Here is a 19,368-nt window from a genome sequence, read left to right on the forward strand (position 1 = left end):
ATTGACTCCTGAGTACCATCCAAAACTAAAGACAAAAGCCTTCTCTTGGCCTCTTTCATGCCTATTTTCATTAAACTATTTGACTTGACAGCAGTTCTGTATTAAAAAGCAGGCACGTATCTTTCAAGGGCTGTGTCCTTTGTTGTACTATCTCAGTATTTTCCAAAAGCACGAGGAGATCCCGGGGAAGATAAACCTCTGCCAATAAGGTAAATGTTCCTGTTGATTATGGGGAAAAATATGATGTCCCTCAGTGTTTGCTGCCCCTATGGGAAGAAAGTGGTGGCAAGTCTTGTTTTTATTCTGAATTTCCTCCTGGACAGTGCAGGTCCTTTTTGTTTTTGGTCTCCCAGCCAAGTCAATACATTTTCCTTCCTCTCTTAAGGAATTCCTACTCCGGATGGCAAATTTCACCCACGCAGCTCTGGGGTTCCCATGTGTCCGACTCAGAAGCAGACAGGGTGCAAAGGTAGCACTTCCTTTCCTTGTTCATCAGCATAGGCTTGTGCACGATGAAAGAGCCCAGCACTTTCGGAGGCCAGGCCGAGCATCTTGGCACAATAGAAAACACAGACCCAAAACAACAGCATGCATGATAATGAGCCTTTCCTTTCTCCTGGGAGGTGTCATGTGATATTCCCCAGGAGCATCTCTAGTCCCTCCTGGGTTCCCCCCTTGCAACCACTTTATAGGGTAGAAAGAAACATGGAGCGTTGGAATATTTTTACGTGGAGATAGAGGGTCTTGCGATGTTGCCCAGACTGGTCTCAACTCCTGGGCTTAAGTGATCCTCCTTCTGCCTCAGCCTCCCATGTAGCTGGGATTACAGGCTTGAGCCACCACACCTAGCTCAGATTTATCTTCTAACACATTCTTTTAAAAGGTCATTTTAAAGATTCTTTTTATCTAGTTTAAAAAACAAAAAAAGTCCCAGGAAGAAACTGAAACAGGAAGACTCCTGCAAAGCTCATCTCCTAAATAGGTTGGTTTTTATCTGATGAAAATGCTCAGGTTGTGAATATTTCTGACAACAAGCTGGTTCACACGACAGAGGATACTGCTGGGAAATGTGGGGAGGAATTAGCCTATGTGTGTCATTAGTCACAATGGGCATTTCCTATTTAAAAAAAAAAAAAAAAAAAACACCCCACATTGAAGAGGTTCAGAAAATGAATTCCTCATTTTTGAGCTGCGTTTCAGGTTGTGATAGAACTTAGAAACAAAGGAACATGCTCTGCCAGTCCCAGTCACAAACTCCATTCCAGAAATTAAGGCCCAGGGCAATTCTGATATTTTGATTTTTATTCTTTCCCTTTCAGTGTGTAGAAAATGACTAAAGTCAAAAGCAAAGATTCCTAAGAGTCATTCTGACAGGCATGTGGGGCCAGGGACAGTGCTAGAAGATAGAGGACAGGTGGTTCCAGATGACATGCGAGATACACTGAAGGCCTGCGTTCCTGCCCCCACCTCCCCAGACCAACGCCAGTAGTAGAGTAGTTGATGTGTTTCAGTAAATAAATATTTCTCTAGGCATTTAGTAAAGCCAGGGTATGTGATCCATTTATTTAGAAACAGAGTTTTATGTAGTGTTTTATTATTTTTCCCTTGTAAGGTTTTCTTTTTTCCCAAAGAAGAGTACTCATTAATTTCAACCATGGCCCTTAGGTATGTTGAAATCTTCTACTTATATTGGCTACCACAGAATCTAAGTTCAAATAACAATCTTTTACGAAGAGCAAATATTTGTCAGTACTAAAATTGAATGTGTTCCTCTGTGAGATACACTCCAACACCATCCTAGAGACTCCAGGAACTTGGGTGAAGCTGTCACATAAAGAAGCTGGAACTTGGGGCTCTCTGATACAACCCCCAACTGTGGTGCTCAGAGGGTCCATATTTTCCATGGCTGTAAACTGGGATTTCATCCAGGTGCTGGGCTACTGCCTTATAATACATGACAAGTACCTTGAAGATGGGATTTAAGTCAATTCATTCCTAAAACATCTGAAAAATCTGGCCAATGCCTTTTCCAGGGTGTGTATCTTCAGTAAATAATGCAAGCTCATATATATTGAAAGCTTACTTTGCACTAAGTACTGCAAAAAGAGTTTTCCATGTGCTGGCCATGCTCAGTGGCTCACATCTGTAATCTCAGCACTTCGGGACACCAACGCGGGTGGATCACTTGAGGTCAGGAGTTTGAGACCAGCTAGACCAACATGGTGAAACCCTGTCTCCACTAAAAATACAAACATTATCTGGGTATGGTGGCATGTGCCTGTAGTCCCAGCTACTCAGGAGGCTGAGGCAGGAGAAAGGCTTGAACCCGGGAGGCGGAGGTTGCAGTGAGCTGAGATCACGCCACTGCAGTCCAGCCCGGGTGACAGAGTGAGACTGTCAAAAATAAAAAAGGCGGGGGAGGGGGGGCTTTCCATGTGTTATCCTCTCTGATCCTTCCAACAAGTCAATGATAGAGTCATCATTATTATTCCCATTATATAGATGAGGAACTGAGGCACAATAAGTAAAGTCAATCGCTCAAAATCATACAGCTAATAAGTAGTGGATGTGAGATACACATCTTAGCATCCAGATGCCCAAGCTTTAGAAAGAAAAGTCTCAAAACTATTATACTATCCTGCCCCCCATTCAATAAAAAATATCACTCCTTAAGTGAGACATTGTTCTAACTTTAGAGTCAGCTCTTCTGAGATGGTTTTGCAAAGTTAGTTTTTGCACAGATCTGCATAAAGTTAGGTTACGCTACAGTAATAAAAATACCTCCGAAATCTCAATGGCCCAACACAACAAAGGTGAACCTCTTGTTCACTTCTGCTAGGACATCATTAGCCAGGTCTAGTCATGCAGCCCCAACCTGACTACTAAGGAATACTGGGGGACACCCAGAAGGTTTGGTGAGCAGTGACTATGCCCCGCCACCTGGAAAGTCCTCCCAAGTCTCCAAGGACTTCGTGGCAACAGCATTGCTCTGAAGGATGAGGTTCCAGTCCCAGGTCTTCCACAGACCCACATGTGGCTTGAGCAAATGACTCCTTTTCTGAGCTGCAGTTTCTTCATCTCTTAAATGATGTGATTACACTACTGTCCTTCAAGATCACTCCAGCATACTTTTGAATTTACAAATGAATGTCCCTTACAAAAGACATGTGCCAAGGCTACGCTGGCACCCTCCAGAGGATGTGGAAACGTGTCTCGATGTGAGGCAAGGCTGTTCTGTGGCACAAGTCAAGCTCACCGTTTTGCTTGGATGGCGGGCTTGGGGAGGCTGTTTGCCAACCTAATGGAATGGGGTCAGCGGTTCATGGCAACTCCTAGGCCTCTGGAGATGTTGGGAGCTTTTTTTGTTGGTTTTTACACCTAATAAAAAGCAATTTCCTCTTTTCAAAAGACACATTTTTTTTACGTTTTGAAAGATCAGTGGTTTGCGGGGGCGGGGGGGGTTGTTTGGCTTTGTTTTTTAAATTAAAAGGACATCATCTTTTAAGGCTAAAGATATGAGTAACAGAAAGGACAGATAGGTTAACCCAGGTCACTCTGCAAGACAAGAGCAAAGAGGAAACCCCACTGCCCTGGATGGGCCTCACTCCAAGGCAGGAAATCATTCTGGGATAAAAATGATTGCCAAATGGTCCGTGGTGAACAAGTGTAACGGGTCCCAAACATGGATTTTATATCCCTTTGAACACACCTAGAAAAGGGGACTCGGCAAAGTAGATTTTGGCTCCAACCTAGCTCTGAAAAGATGCCCATTGAGACACAACCCTGAACCAACCCAGGAGCAAGCTCCTTGCTGGCCTCTTCTGGGAATGGAGCAATTTTACCTTTTCTGGAAGTGAGATTAAGGGCAGGTAAGTGAATAGTCACACATGAGCCAGCTTTCCCTTCTTCAAAACCAGCCTCGGCTATCTCTAGACAGGAACGTGAAGAGCTCACACACCACACCGTGTTCACACTAAGTTACACCACCATTCCATCACATTAGCCCTGAAAAAATCATCTGCACACCCACAAGGCCAGCCTGCAAAGCGAAAAGAGAAATAGCAGCAGTGCCAACCCTTTCCCTGGCAATACGAATAATTCCCAGGTGTGTCTAAAGACCACGCTGCTTAATCTACTTCCTCCTCTTTTACCCTGAGGACCTGCTTGCCCATCCAGCAGAACATACTTCCCAGAGGTTTGCCAGACTAGCCAAGCTGACCCAGTGCTATCCTTGGGGCTTTGACAATATCCCAAAAGTTTCACGATAGCGGTATCTGAGGGGCTAGTGCTCCCCTTTTCCCCAGTGCATCCCTCATGTTGCCATAAGGAAAAAACCCCTTACCCTACACCATTCGTGGTGACTTGATTTGAAAATACTTTCTCAAACATCCAGTTTGATCTTTATGACAGACTTCAGGGAACATAGATTCTCATTTCCACTGTAAGATGAGGAAAGTGCAGCTCATAAGGCTTTGAGTGGCTTGCCGGGCTTCCCCGGCATTCACAGGTACAGAGTGAGAGTGTTGTAGCTAGAACTTGGACTTAGATGTTCTAGTTCCATATCCAAGCTCCTCTACCACTTGCCTGACATTCACACGGGTTCTTGGTTGAATGTTACCAACATGATGTTCCCCTGCCGAGAGCATCAGGACCCCAATATATCTAAGTTGGCCCACAAGTTCCATAAACAGAGGCCGGGATTTCTCATGTCAGGGAGAGGACTGCCAGGAAATGATTATGAAAGTAAAGGAAACTGAAGTCAGAACAATCCTGACCCCAGGTCACAATAGCCCTCGCACAGGAGGACATTCTGGCTGCTCCATGACTCAACATGCGTGGGAGGCCCCTCTAATATCCAGCTCATCTCCCAGATTGTTCAGGTTACCAGGGGCCATTTGGCTGAGAGAAATTTAGGCTTCTGGTCAGCGGTCAGAGGCCTCGGGCCTCTTGTGGTCAACAGTCTGTTTTCCCAGGTCTCCATGCAACCATGACCCCAGGAACCATCAGATGACAGGACAACACTGGTGATAACTGCCCAAGAAGCCCCTGCAGGCCTTGGAGCTCAAAGTCCGTGAGACATCTCCACTCCCCAACAAAGGCCCACTGACCTCAATAGGAAATCGGCACAGGGCTAGGACGTAGCGTACAGACACCCACTTCAACTGCTTTTGCATAGAAGGAAAGATCCACTTGAGGAAAAACAGGCAGTTCCACTGACAGCAGTTAATCATCAGGACTCTGGTTATCTGGAAAACACACAGAAAGTTACAAAGCAAGCTAGAGTGGAAGGACATGAAGAATCTTATTCTTGCCTGAAGCTTTTAATGCTCATGAGTGCACACAGTCACCATCACATCTGATCCCACAACCCTCCCCTCCCCCCGGGGAATGCAGAAATAATTATCACCATTTGAGGAATAATTATCCCCAAGGAAAGAAGTTCCATAAAGAAATTTGCCACCAGTTCCAGAAAATTCCAGAAAAATAGATTTGCCCGTGATTTCACAGCTGTCTAGTAGCTGTTCCCCACACAGACCAGCCTTGTTCAGGTTCTTCTGGGTCAACAGTGTCCTCCCTTTTGCCCTCTGCTCTCTCAAATCTTTAAAGGTGAAGTTCATGTTCATCTTCTTGGAGAAGCCTTGCCTATTCACTCTAGAGCCAGAACTTGGTCTCTGAACTCCCTCTTCAGGTCCTTGTCCTTCTTTTTTAATCCATTCACCATTTATTCACCCATTCAATAATGAGATGCTGCAAGAGTTCTTCATTGGTGCAAATACCTCCCAAGCTTGGCTTCCCAGTAGACCTGGAATTACCTGCTTTGCAGTCATTTGTGGATTGAGAATGTTTCGTTACGTCACTCCTCTGGAATCTTCTTGTTCCTTCCCATTTCTACTCTCCTCTCCCATTCACATTCAAACGTTTTCTGAAAAATATTTTTTTGAGACAGAACAATTTATTCTCCCTCACATTTTTTTTTAGCTTTAAGTTCAGGGGTACATGTGCAACTTTGTTACATAGGTAAACTCACGTCATGGGGGTTTGTTATACAGATTATTCCATCACCCAGGTATTCAGCCTAGTACACATTAGTTATTTTTCCTGATCCTCTCCCTCCCCCCACCCTTCACCCTCTGGTAAGGCCCAGTGTATGTTATTCCCCACTCTGTTTCCATGTGTTCTTATCATTTAACTCTCATTTATAAGTGAAAATATGTGGTAGTTGGTTTTCTGTTTCTACGTTAGTTTGCTAAGGATGATGGCCTCCAGCTCCATCCATGTTCCTGCAAAGGACATGATCTCATTCTTTTTTATGGCTGCATAATATTCCATGGTATATATGTACCACAGCTTCTTTATCCAGTCTACCATTGATGGGCATTTAGATTGATTCCATGTCTTTGCTATTGTAAACTGAAATTCAGGAAATCTTTTAACAAGGTGAAAATAGGATCTAGAGACCAAAGGACAAATCTAATACAGAACCTTGATTTTATCTTTCATTGTTGTATGATTTAGATCGTTCAGCCTCTCCACTCCACTTTTGCTATAAAATGAGAGAAACTTATCACCAAGAACTAAATATCAATGAAAACTAACTCATCAGTCTCCTTAGCTGCATTAGCTGTTAAAATATTTCAATATGTCCCTAATGGTTGGTTTTAAAGAATGGCTAATGAAGCTAGACATGGTGGCTCTCACCTATCATCCCAGCTACTTGGTAGGCTGAAGTAGAAGGACTGCTTGATGCCATAAGTTTAAGACTAACGTAGGTAACATAGTGAGACTCCATCTCCCAAAAAAAAGAGAGAGAGAGAGAGAGAAAGAGAGTTATCTGACTCTCCTTTCCCAAACATTGTCCTAGAGCCACCCACACTTCCCATGATCCAGCAACTGAAGAGTGAGCACCTGGACCAGACTTAGAAACTTGCTTCAACACAAGGACACATCCTTTCTGACTGGTCAAAGCCTAGACATAAGGAAAGGCTACAAAAAATCAGGAAAATAAGTAGAAGAGGGAAATGCAGCTCTGAGTGGAAGTGCAGCTCCTAAAAGCTCAGCAATGCAGTTGCTAAGTTGTTGAACTGCAGTGAAATCCGGGATCATAAAGCAATTTTCACCTGGACCACAAAAGCTCTTCTTGAAACACATCACTTTTCCCATTGAGAAACACTGGACTTCTATCTCCTGTCTTGTTTGCTTTTAGCCTCTCTGCATGTCTTTTGGGGTTCTCTCAGCCTGTTCCCTGAAGACCACAAAGTGAGCCCTGGCTGTGGGCAAGCTGATCCCCACACAGACCAGCCTTGTTCAGGTTCTCCTGAGTCAACAATATCCTTCGTTTTCCCCTCTGCCCTCTCAAATCCTTCAAGGTGAAGTTCATGTTTATCTTTCTAGAGAAGCTTTGCCTTTCCACTCTAGTGCCTAGTGGTTCATCCCTCCTTTGAGCTCCTACAGCACTTACGATTTGGATAATATAATCTTCTGCTGCCTTTTGTTGTTTTTCTCTCATTTCATGCATATTGATCATTTGTCTTCAGTTTCACTAAAAGATCAAGAACCAATTCTTACCTTCTCCTAGACCCCTACAGCACTGGCATAAAGCAGGCAACTTAGAAATGGTGTGGTACCTGCTTGTCCATGGAAATCATGCTCACAACTAGCTTGGTCGGTCTGCAAAGGTCTCTGTCTGAAATTCTTCCACAGGTCTAATTGGGATCCATTTTAGAAGACATGGTGGGCATTTTTGACATCTGACAGCAAACTCATGAACGTAGCTAATGTCATTCTAACTCCACAAACTGCCAGAAGATCCTAAAACCTGCTTTAAAACCAGACATTGATCAACTGTTACAGAAACCACCAGCCCTGTTGATAACCTTTGCCTAAAGTAGAATAAATATGTGCATAAACTCATTGACCATGAAACTGACCAGGGGGCAGTGGGGAGGAAAATTAACACCTGCCTTTACTGTTTCTAACAAAAGAATTAGCACCTCATTCCCACCTTCCCTCCAGAAAAGGGGAAGAAGGTATGGATTGGGACTGGGGCAGGCTCATTTCACTTCTCCTTTTGTTTTAATCTGTAGAGCTTTAAAAGAGAAAAATCTCTGCAGACAAGAAAATGAGACCAAAGACTGTGTCTGTGGGTCTTATCTTTGGAAAAGGCTTATGTTTACTTTCAATAAACTTGACTGCTTCTGAGACAATGAAAAGAATGATTGCTTAGATTATGTTTGATGATCTCAAAATGTCAAACAATAATAAGGGTCAGCCTTTAAGAGAGAAAATTATAAAATGAAAGGCAGGGGAGAGAAGGACAGCTGGAGGTAGATGCAGTCACATTCCAAGTGTCGCTTTATAAACGGAGAAAGTCACATGAAGAGGGGTCCTCCCACTTTGGTGAGCTGCATCAGAATCACCTGAGGAGCCTGTGAACAGGCAGACACCTAGCCCCCACTCCAGGAATTCCAACTCAACAGGTCTGAGTAACAAAGTGTCTAGAGCATCACTCTTTGAGAAATCCCATGCTAGAAGAAGGAAACATAAAAAGATGGGAGGCTTAGTGTTCCAGAGAGTAGGTTAGATTAGGAGACTCTGAATTAGCCAGAAAATTTAGGAATCCAAGTTACCCACAGAGAGGTATTAACAAGACAATTCACATGTTCCCATATATATAGGGCTGGTTTGCAGCTTGCATGCACCTGCAGGGCCATACCAGTGATCTGTACCTAGTATCTGTGCTGATTGGCCTGGGCCTGTGCTATCCCAGTTGCCAAACCTCATGCATGTCATCATTGCAAGGACATAGTAAAAGTAGCTGAACACCAGCCATGGTAATTCTTAAAAATATTTAAGGGACCCTATTTGTAAAATTGACAAGTACACAAATATGCAAAGCAGATGAACATTTAAATGTTCGAAGGAGGTTTTGTTTCTTGTTATTCTTGCTTGAACTGAAATATTTGGTGATTTATGGAAAGTAAAAGAAAGCTGCATATGTGACAATGTTTCTGCCTAAAAGCAGGAGTATGGCCGGGCGTGGTGCCTCATGCCTGTAATCACAGCACTCTGGGAAGCCAAGATGGGCGGGTCACCTGAGGTCAGGAGTTTGAGACCAGCCTGGCCAACATGGCAAAACCCTGTCTCTACTAAAAATACAAAAATTAGCTAGGCATGGTGGTGGGTGCCTGTAGTCCCAACTACTCCAGAGGCTGAGGCATGAGAATTGCTTGAACCCGGGAGATGGAGGTTGCAGTGAGCCAAGATTGCACCACTGCACTCCGGCCTAAGTGAGAGAGCAAGACTCTGTATCAAAAAAAAAATAATTAATTAATTTAAAAAGTAAATGAAAAGCAGGAGTGACTCCACTGACTTATTGCTGCTTCCCTCAGTTCTCCATGTTTGAAGTGAATTCAGCTATAGTGTCAAGGGTGCCTCATGCACTCAAGAATCAGAAATTGCTCTGTGATTTGCCTACCACCTGGACCCTCCTCAAAGTGAAGTGGCTGTCCGAGTGGCTGTCCGAGTGACTGTCCTCCTTCTCATCCTCTTGACTGATTTCCTCTCACCCTGCCCTTCTGCCTCTACTTTGATCTGACCCCCTACCCCTTAATCACAATGGGTCTGTTTATCTAAACATTATCGGGCTTTGGAGAAATTACACTACAGAAGCCAAATAGATGAATAAACTCTGATCTTAGACCTCAACTACATCAAGTTTATTAGTCCCATAGGGATGTTTATCTTGGAGAAGTGCAACTTCAGATCTGGATTCATTATTTGTGGAGGCTGCCAGATCCATCCATAGTACAATCTATGTGAGGAAAGGGCAAATGAGGACAGTGCTAATCCCAGCATTCAGGTTTAAGAGGCCCCCTAAAGAACATCTCTCTTACTGGCCTGGGTTCTGGGACAACTGAGAAATGAGAGTAAAACCTCTCTTTAATGAGAGACTAAATTATCATCTTTATTACTGATAAATATTACAGTAGAGAATGTGGTGGCTAAGATAATGGAACAAATAGGCTTCCTCATCTTGGATCCCAGAATTTTCCATATTTTACCAGGCAATCACAAGAAGATACTATCCTTGTTTTAGCACTGAAAGCCCCACATCCCAAGAAACCCCTAAGTCCTGAGCAAACCTGGATGATGGGTCACCCCAGCTAGGCCAGGGTAGACTGCCTCCAACAGCATGGGGAGAAGAAGAGATTACACTTCCTACAGGCAGCTCCCTCTCGAGAGAGAGGAACCAGGAAGGCCTCAGTCGTGGAGCCCAATTTCTCCTTCCAAGCTCACTAATCAAATTAAGTAACTAAAGGACAACAGCATCAAGCTGGTGAATCCCCACCCCATGGAAGGAAGCATCTAAAGTGGGGGAAAAAATTCCTTTCCATCACCAAATTCTATCAATGTAACCAATACAAATGAACCCTTGACAATCCAATAGGAATTCACTGAAAGTATGACTCTAGACTAATCTGAAAAGATATATAATTTCAACCCACCAGGCCAACATGGTGAAACCCTGTCCCTACTAAAAATACAAAAATTAGCCAGGCATGGTGGTGCACACCTGTAATCCCAGCTACCTAGGAGGCTGAGGTGGGAGAATCATTTCAACACAGGAGGCAGAGGTTGCAGTGAGCCAAGACCTCACCACTGCATTCCAGCCTGGGCTAGAGTGAGACCCTGTTTCAAAAAAAAAAAGAAAAGAAAAGAAAAGATATATAATTTTGTAGGTTTCATACAATAACTCAAACTAACTTTTATAAGTGTTATTTAATAATAGTTTCATTGTTTAATAAAGTATGCATGATATAATGGGGGTCTGTGGTTGGATTAGGCCACTTGATCAATTCTTGCCATTGATTTGCGAGCATAAGCAATACGTGTCATTTCCTGTGCAAATGTTTAATTTCCAGTGTGTGGCCATTCAGTGCACTCTTTTCACCCTACAGTGGTAACCAGAAAAGTTCCAGATTGTGATTACTCTGAGTAAAGACAATAATGACATGGGTACAGGGCCTCCAATCAATCTGCAAAGGACATGTAGCACATGTGAGAAATAAGCAACTGTACTCTTGCACGATCGAAACTTGGAGGTGAGTATTACCACATCACAACCAAGTCTATCATGTCTGATACCATAGGTCATAGCAACTACCTAAAACATAAATAGAAAAAAGATTGAAAGGAAATATTAACAGTGATTGCCTCTTTGAGGTAGGATTTTAAGGTCTTCAATTTCTGCTCCTTGATTCTTTTTTGTACTCCTAGGTTTGTTTTACTGAGATTGCTTTAAATGTCCCCATTAAAAAAAATTAAACAAAAACAGATGCCTTTAGACCATCTGCTTTGAAAATATAGAGAGGAATGCTTTAAAAGTATTGTATCAGTTGTTTATGTGCAAACCATGTGTCATGATACTAGTTTAATCTCAGTTCTAAAATATTTTCATATAAATTCTGCTAAAAATTCTGCTCTGTGTCCCATATATGAAGAAATACTTTCCACAAAATTTCCTAACTGAGATGTCTATAAAACTCTTTGGTTTCTAAGGAATGCTAAAACTATTTAACTAACAAAGCACAAGGTCCAAAGTACTTCCAACAATTCTCCACCTGAAAAGGAATTCAAAAATGTTTTACTTTTCAAGAGTCACCATGAAATCTACATTTCAGAAGAATAAAATGACACGAAGTACATGCTTCTCATCATTATAGACATTCTATCCACTGTTCTCATATTTCTTCTTTTCTGTGATATTTATAGGGAGAGAGAGGAGGAGAAAGAGAGGTTGTTCTGAAAAGCAAAAACTACAATTATTGGGCTACTCTATTAATTAACAGTATACTCTAGGAGCAGACTATTCAAAATGTGGCTATAGTCAATACAAAGTCCTTAACAAGAATTAATACAAATATCTCAACAAGGCCACATAGTAAGAGGTAAATTGCTGGAGGTATTTTATAACTGAACATTGTACACTTCTTTTTCCAACTCGAGAAGAATACTGAGCCTTCAATGATCCTTGGCAATTCTTTTACATAAATCTCAATCAGTGCTTTCTCTCAGATTCTCGGCAGTGGTTCCTTCAAACCCACTCCATTCACTCAATCCTTGGATCCAACCACTCCTTCCTAAAAGTTGACCTGACCCCAAGGAAGATTTATGAGTTGTTGGCCTTCCTGGTATGTAGTTCCCTTTCCAGTTTACACAGAGTAAATTCAGACAAATAATTTAAGGAGCTCATTGTTACCTGACAGATTAAAAAGTAAGTATCCATGCGATGGGGTGCGGGAGGGAGAGGTGGTACTCCTGGAACATACCGTACTTACTAGTTAATGGGTTGCCAATTTATGGTGACTTTGCTTGAGTGGGAAGGTTTGCTGGGGAAAGGCACCAAAGAGGAGTTGAAGGGTGATGTGTTGCTGGAGTAGTTGTTTCTTTCCTGACCTGAAAGGCAACCCCTTACTAGACAGAAAGACACTGAAATTCCTCATTATAAAATTGTAAAGGTAGGATTTGAATTGCATCTAAAATAAACTCAGTTGTAACTCGTATAGCATTTTCATAATGAGCCAAACACCACAGTTTACTTTTTTAAAAATTACTTCTTGCAGTACTAAGAAGGGCACGGAGAATACCTTCAAGGACTTTTCAAAAAAGAAAACTTGGTTTCATCATGGAAGAACAAGTCATCTTAAAGAGCTATGAAGTTATCCAACAAACTTGCCTTTTTAGAGTGTTTAATAACAGTCATTTAAAATAAAAGAATACCAAAATTTTTCTTTAAAAATTGTCACAAGCATGTAATAGGTACAAAGCTCCACTGAATATATGGCTTACGAGAATGTTACCCAGCCGAAGCCAGCTTTGGCCCCGTAGGATAGGCTGACGAGCAGTAGACACTAAAGCAACAGGAGCTATCCTGCCACAAGTACAGGTTCACAGGCATTTGCCAGGAGATGCCTCAGTTAGCGGAAGGCACAGACAAAGGCTCAGATATTGAGGTTAACTTCCAGTTTCGAAGCCTAGCATTTGATCCCCAAAACTCACAGGTATGACCTGTATAAACCATGGACAAAATGTTACATTGTGAAGGCCTTCTCTCTATTTTGTTACTTCCATCAATATGAGTCTCATCTTCTGTGATGGTTAATTTTATGTTTCAACTTGACTGGGCCATGGGATGCCCAGATATCGGGTTAAATATTATTTCTGGGGATGCTGGAGAGGGTGTTTCTGGACACGGTTCGCATTTGAATGAATGAACTGAGTAAAGCAGATGGTCCTCCCCAATGTGGGTTGCATCACCAACCTATTGAGGGCCTGAGTAAATAGAGAAGTGGAGGAAGGTGGAACCCTCTTCCTCTCTCTCTCTCTCTATCTCTCTCTGTCTGCCTGACTGCTGAAGCAGAGACATCAATCTTCTGCCTTTGAACTGGGATTTATGCCATTGATACTCCTGGTTCCCAGGCCTTTGGACTTACATCATCATTCCCCAGTCCTCAGCACTTCACACTTGGACTAGGATTAAAACACACCGTCGGCTGGACACGGTGGCTCAAGCCTGTAATCCCAGCACTTTGGGAGGCCAAGGTGGGCAGATCACGAGGTCAGGAGATCAAGACCATCCTGGCTAACATGGTGAAACCCCGCCTCTACTAAAAATACAAAAAAATTAGCCAGGCGTGGTGGTGGGCACCTGTAGTCCCAGCTACTCAGGAGGTTGAGGCAGGAGAATGGCATGAACCCGGGAGGCAGAGCTTGCAGAGAGCTGAGATCACGCCACTGCACTCCAGCCTGAGCAACAGAGTGAGACACCATCTCAAAAAAAAAAAAAAACCCTCACCCTATCAGTTCTGCTGATCCTCAGGCATCATACTCAGACTGTAACTATACCACTGGCTTTCCTGTCTCCAGCTCGCAGATGTCAGATCATGGGACTTCTCGGCCTCCATACCACGTGGCCCAGTTCCACAGACAGACAGGCAGACAGACAGACAGATAGATGATAATGAAGATAGATCGATAATAATGAATATGATAGATAGATAGACATGACGATGATGATAGAGAGACAGACAGACAGATCTCCTATTACTTCTGTTTCTCTGGAGAACCCTGAGTAATACACCTTCCCAAAGTAGGATCAAAAACAATATACTTCCCAGACTCCCTTGCAGCAGTTACAGGCAAATGGCCCATTGGATCCACATGACTTGGATGCAGAAGAGAATTACATGAGGCAGTAACTGAGTGCTAGGATGGAGCTTCTGAATCCAGTACCAGACACATTTACAGTTGGGGAAGGTGGCAGCAGTGGTATTTTTGCCAGGACAGCTCCATTATGTGGCTCAGGGTGGGTCCTAACTACCTCGTTCCTGGATGGGCTGCTCACTCTCAGTTGTGCAGCACCCAGTCTGGTCATCTGGCCCTCCCAGAGATTTTGTAAAATATGCAACACTCTTTTTTTAAGAAACAAGGTCTTAGTCTGAGGCCAAAATGCAGTGATGCAATCATGGCTCATTGCAACCTCGACCTCCTGGGCTCAAGAAATCCTCCCACCTCTGCCTCCTGAGTAGCTGGGACTACAGGTAAATGCCACCATCCCTGGCTAATTTTTTACACTTTTTTTCTGTAGAAATGAAATCTCACTATGTTGCCCAGGCTGGTCGTGAACTCCTGAGCTCAAGTGACCTTCCTGCCTCTGCCTCCCAAAGTACTGGGATTACAGGCGTACACCACCATGCCCAGCCTGCAACATTCTTCAATACGTCTCTTTTGGCCTAAATTAGCTAGGATAGATTCTGTTATTTGCAAGAATGAACCTTGGCTGACAGAAATGACAGTTTACAGGTCAAGGATTGAGCCAATAAATATGGAGAATAATAATATCCAGGAGTGGCAATTACCACTTCAGGAGCACACATAAGGCTCCATTTTCCCTTGGCACCACCCCTAAGCACCTGCTCTTGGTACTTGAAGAGTGCTCTCAGCTGAAAAAACCTCTATTTCTATGATCAAGTATAAGGATTAGAAGGCAGATTTTTTGGGTAGAAATGGCACACAGGCTTAATCTCACAACGTATTTGTTAAAGTCATGTAATTTTTTTTCTCTAGAGCAGGTTTTAAGATGAGGTCATGGGGAAAAGTATGAAGGAACTGGATGAAGGATGAGCATAAAAGAAGCAAGGGAGAAGGCAGAAGTAAGCACCAGAGATTTCATCTGCTTCTCAATTTTTCCTAAAACATGGAGGGAAAGACTGAAAATAAACATGCCGAAATATTAGGACTGTTGTCCCTCCTTATCTGAAGGTATTGGTTTCAGAACCTCCCTTGGATACTAAAATGCTCAAGTCCCTGATCTAAAATGACACAGTAATTGCATAAAATCTATGCACACCCTCTCCTATACTGTAAATCATCTTTAGATTTCTTATAACACCTAATACAATGTAAATGCTAAATACTTGTTATACTGTATTGTGATAGTTGTTATACTGCCTTGTTTTTATTTGTATCTTTTTTCACAAAGAGCTGTTATATTGTGTCGTTTTTATTTGTATTATTTTTATTGTTGTATTTTTGTTATTTATTGGGGTTTTAAAAATTATTTTCCATGCATGGTTGGTTCAATCTGCAGATGCAGAACCCACAGATACAGAGGGCTGGCTGTAGTTGCTACCGTTATGTAGGATTATGAACAATACTTTTTCTACACATTTATATTTTTCTTAACTTCCCAAATCTTTTGTAATCCACATGTATTTTATAACTGGATTTTAAAGTATTTTTAATAATAGATTATTCTAAGTCTCATTGCACTCAAAGCAATTGGTTAACTATTTAGACCCTGAAGGGAACTTTGGAGTCATCTAGCCTAATTTCCCACACACAGAAGCTCCCCCAACATGCCAGACCTCCAGGATCCTGGATGAAGAGACCCTGACCCTCACAGACCCTTCTTCACCCAGAGTTCCCTGACATACAGAGGACAAGCCCCTGCTTCCTCTGCCCACGACTCCGCCTCAGATGTTTGAAAATAACTTTCATTTGAAGGTCCTGAGACTTTTCTCCAAGTTAAACATCCTTGTTTTTTTTTTTTAAGTAATTTCTCAAATGGCTTCTCACAATTCTAGTTATACTGAGATTTACAAATGTCCTTCATAAAATATGGCACCCATAAATAGAACAAGATATTCATGTTGCCATCAGACCAGGATAGGGTATATTGCCCTTGACATAACATTGACCACCAAATATATTTTTCTTTCATTTTATTTTCCTTCTTTTTATTTCCTTTCATTTCCTTTTCTTTTTCCTTTCCCTCCCTTCCCTCTCCTCCTCTCCCCTGTCTCCCCCTTCTTCTTCCTCTTCTCTCTCTCTGTCTCTCTCCCTCCCTCCCTCCCTGTCTGTCTTTATATATTCCTATCACTATCTCCCTATGGCAAAATGTTGCCTTTAATGGATGCACACTTTTTCTCATAGAAGCATCTTATATTCCTATGATGATTTCATAAAATGTTAAACATAAAAACAGATGTGTATAGAGATATGCACTGAGCCCAACATACTGTGAAGGAGGCATAGGAGCAAGTTCATGTTCATGTTCCCATCCCAAACCCTGGGCCTTCTTCCTATTTGCAGAGCCCTCCTTCCCTCCTTATATACTATAGCTACTCAAGCCTCCCCTCACTGCAGAATAAACTCTGGCTCATGTCTGTAAAACACTTATCCTCCCTTCTCAACATACACATCTGGCCCAGCTAATAGGTATAATCTTGGTGCTTCGCTCTGTTTCCCAAGGTGACCACTTTTATTTGATAAACCCTAATTCTTACCAATATGCCTATGGTCAACAATAGTTTTCTATGTTTCAACAGTATTTGCATTTCAACAGAGAATAATGCCTCTGCTCACAGGTCACACAGATCTAGGCAAACTGTCAAAGTGAAAAAAGTAATAACTTTACAAAAGTAAGTGTCGTAATCTCCATGTTACAGATGAAAACAAGTCAGACCCTTAGAATTTTGAAGATGTTGCCAGAAGTTAACCCACTCACGAGTGGCAGAGCTGAGAATCCAGTGACTATCAACTCTGCACTGCCTTGCTCTACTCCTCCAGATCAGTCACCGGAATCCCGGGTCCTTCATTCTCTCCCTTCCCCCTCTAGAAGCATCCTGTTTCTCCAAACATAATAGCCAGGGAGCTTCACTGTCTTTCTCTCCTCTCAAATCAAAGCCTCTCCAATCCTCTTTTCCTACAAGTGTGTTAAATACTAGTAGATATTATCTGTCCAGCATGTTATATAAAAGACATTAAAGAGCTAAATAATATAACTCTAAAGTCCATTTTAAATAGCGAGCTGGAGCAAGGAAGAATTCCTCTGAAGTCACACTGTGTGTTCCTCCTTTTATTAAAACTCACTTTGCCCTATTGCCTAAAGATTAAGATTTTAGAGCAAAGTTGTTGATTCCAGGAGGGCCCTCTCTCTTGTTCACTTCCTTTGGTCCCAGCACCTAATGCATTTCCAAGCACATTGTAGGACCTCAGTAAATACTTGCTGAGTTAATTAATGAGCATCAATAGCCAACCACCTTTTGAAATGTTCTACAGGCCTAATGTGGAACTCCAAAGCCCACCTGACTTACAGATATTGAGCCCCCCAGGAAGGGGAGACCTGAGCTAGGAAAAAATCTTGTAAGTTGAAGCTCCAGATTTATACAAAGAAAGAAAAGTCCGAAAAAATTCTAATTAAACTTTGGAATTTATTCATATAGTCAACAAGCATGTATTAAAGCCTTCCATGAGGCAGGCACTGTAAGAGAGACAGAGAGCTGAGATGAATAAAACACAGACCCTACCCTGAAGAAACCCACAAGCTACTCTGCAATACAGACACATGAACAGATAATTCTGTGTCAAAATGAAGTAGGACTTCTCCTCCCTCATTCTATGGAAAGGATATTTGAAAACTATGAGAAATCTAATTAAACCTGTTACTGGGCCAGGCATGGTGGCTCATACACGGAATCCCAACACTTTGGGAGGCCAAGGAGAGAGAATCAGTTAAGGCCAGGAGTTCGAGACCAGCCTGAACAACATAGGAAAACCCCATCGCTACAAAATATTTTTTGAAAAATTAAACAGGTGTAATGGCTCAGCCTGTTACCAACTGGCTGAGGCTTTAAGGGCACTGGTAGCCACCAGGGTGGAATGGAATACTCATCATGAATGATAGGTTTTCTTGCTTTGCAACAGGCTGAGTCAATCACACTAGGAGAAGAAATAGACCTTCCTCAAGCCTCAACTGTGTTACCTGCCTTTATAAGGTAAGCTTGAGTTTAGTTGAAAGTTGTGGAGAGATTACACTGAAATTACAGTGTAATTTCATCCTTATTTTGAGAATTAAAGTCCAACTCTACTCAGCCAGAGGCAGCGATGAAAACTGGGACAAGTCCCATCAATGTTCAGCCCATGAAAGAGGCATTCAGATCTCTAAGGTGCAGGGGTTGGGGGCATACACTTTGTATGGGGAATAGTGGAGTCTTCTGTGAAAGGTAAGGGAGAAAAGGAAGAGAAAACATATCAGAAAACAGGGAGCACCACCTGAAATGTCTACTTTTCAAAGACCTCCATTTGTAATGCCCTCCCTGGTCAGGTACAAGGGAACAAGCACGTTAGATACAGATATCATCTCCATTCAGTCCACCCTCTTCTGTTCTTTTGACATCTACACAGCCCCTCAAAAAATGACATATTCCTCCACTGTCATAGTATTGGGTCTGAAAAAGACTGAAAAAACTCTAGGAAGACACAGGAACTGCTCCTCAATCATGTTGCAGAGCCAAGGCTGGAGAGGCATCCATTTCTCACCCTTCAATCAGCACCTCTCTAAAGGCAAAGTCACCATTGATTAGCAACAGCTGCCTAGAAGAGCCCATGCCCAAAAGGCAGTAAATTCCCAGGTAATGCTTCATGCATTAAGAACAAGAATTAAAAGGCATGAAAAGTGAGGATTCCCCTACGTGTGGGTTATAAAAAATATTGTAATAGATACAGCAATGAGTATGTCAATAATGAATGCCATTTACTGAGTACCTACTATAGGCCTGACACTACACGTACATTATTTAAGATCATTCTTCCACTATCCCCATAAATTAAATATCATCATCCCCAATACATAAATGGCAAAACTGCAGCTCAAAATTGGAAAATACTTTTCCCAAGGCCTCAGTGCTGCCACTTATATCCAGGTCATGCTTCCTCTACAGTCCTTGTTCTTTTCATTATACCACAGAGCTCATTTATTGGCAGACTTTGGAGGACTCTGAGCAGAAGCTTTTTAAGGGCTCCAAG

At 42.4% G+C, this 19,368-nt stretch overlaps 1 protein-coding gene across 1 annotated transcript in view; it reads right to left on the reverse strand.

The window, feature by feature from the left end:
- The window catches only part of LOC105482052 (ADAM metallopeptidase domain 28), a 596,506-nt gene that overhangs the window by 566,802 nt on the left and 10,336 nt on the right, over nucleotides 1–19,368 (reverse strand). The window contains exons 2-3 of the mRNA XM_071068485.1: nucleotides 5,814–5,923; nucleotides 5,109–5,246 (exon numbers count right to left, since the gene is read on the reverse strand). The gene's annotated coding sequence lies outside the window, so the exon portion shown is untranslated. The remainder of the gene's footprint in view (nucleotides 1–5,108; nucleotides 5,247–5,813; nucleotides 5,924–19,368) is intronic.

This window comes from Macaca nemestrina, chromosome 8 (assembly GCF_043159975.1).
Source record: "Macaca nemestrina isolate mMacNem1 chromosome 8, mMacNem.hap1, whole genome shotgun sequence".
Taxonomy (NCBI): Eukaryota; Metazoa; Chordata; class Mammalia; order Primates; family Cercopithecidae; genus Macaca; species Macaca nemestrina.